Genomic DNA, 947 nt, shown 5'->3' with positions numbered 1-947 from the left:
ACAAACTGCTCTTCAAAATAAAAATGTTCAACAATTCAAAATAAATAAAGGTCCAAAAAAATAAACACAAAAATAACAAATTGCTGGAAAACAATTTACCTTTATGCAAGTTGATTTTGAAAAACATTAGGATATGAGCACTTTTGTTAAGATCATCTAAGTTTTTAGCAAATCGATGCTGAAAGCGCGTGGTGCTAATAATGCCAAAGTCATGGGTTCAATACCCATGCTGGCCAGTTGAAACATAAAATGTTTTGGACAATTAAGACTGCTAAGTAACAAAAGGATTTAAGTTAAACCATTTTACACATTGATTCAAAAAACATTAGAATACGAGCACTTTGTCAAATTTTTATTGTGGTAAGACCATGTACGTTTTTCTTAAATCCATGAATACTCAGTAACTTGGTGAACAAACTGTCAGACTTATAATTGTGCCCAATTTCACATTACAGTCCATAAACTAAGCCTGGGATCAAAAAAACTATGGAAGATGCCATTAGCAGAGACAAATGGTTCTACTGAGACTTGAACTCAGATCACTGGATTCAGAGTCCAGAGTGCTAACCATTACACCATAGAACCACCAAGTGGCATTTTGAGTAAAGTAGCCTCGATTTCAAAGAAGCCTACATTGAAGTCAATTGGCAAATGAACCATCACGAAAGAGGAAGGCTCTTGTTGTCTCACTGCACCCCAAGAGATGCTTAACCTACAGAAACTGTTTCTGTCTGGTTTTGAACCAGAGACCTATTGCATATAAAGCAAATGTGATAACCACTACACTACAGGAACTGAACTTCTCTATTTTGTTTCAGTTTGAGGTTCCAAAGTTGATGATGTGAGATGCAACGCATGAAAATGTCAACCGAGGCTTGCACTCAGATGCCTGGATTCAGAGTACAGACCATGACCCCACAGAACCTTGTTGGCCTTTAGTAAACACC

The 947-nt window shown here is 36.9% G+C and overlaps 2 non-coding genes across 2 annotated transcripts; both read right to left on the bottom strand.

Moving 5' to 3' along the window:
• Positions 1-513: 513 nt before the first annotated feature.
• On the bottom strand, positions 514-585 carry trnaq-cug (transfer RNA glutamine (anticodon CUG)). Its single transcript has one exon. It is a non-coding gene; the product is annotated as a tRNA-Gln (tRNA).
• A 137-nt stretch (positions 586-722) lies between these two features.
• On the bottom strand, positions 723-795 carry trnai-uau (transfer RNA isoleucine (anticodon UAU)). Its single transcript has one exon. It is a non-coding gene; the product is annotated as a tRNA-Ile (tRNA).
• Between the last annotated feature and the right edge of the window lie 152 nt (positions 796-947).

Source organism: Poecilia latipinna, unplaced genomic scaffold, assembly GCF_001443285.1.
Source record: "Poecilia latipinna isolate Pla-1442-1.1 unplaced genomic scaffold, P_latipinna-1.0 Scaffold5117, whole genome shotgun sequence".
Classification (NCBI taxonomy): Eukaryota; Metazoa; Chordata; class Actinopteri; order Cyprinodontiformes; family Poeciliidae; genus Poecilia; species Poecilia latipinna.
The sequence above is the reverse complement of the archived record's forward strand: the minus strand, read 5'-3'. Positions and strand labels throughout refer to the sequence as shown.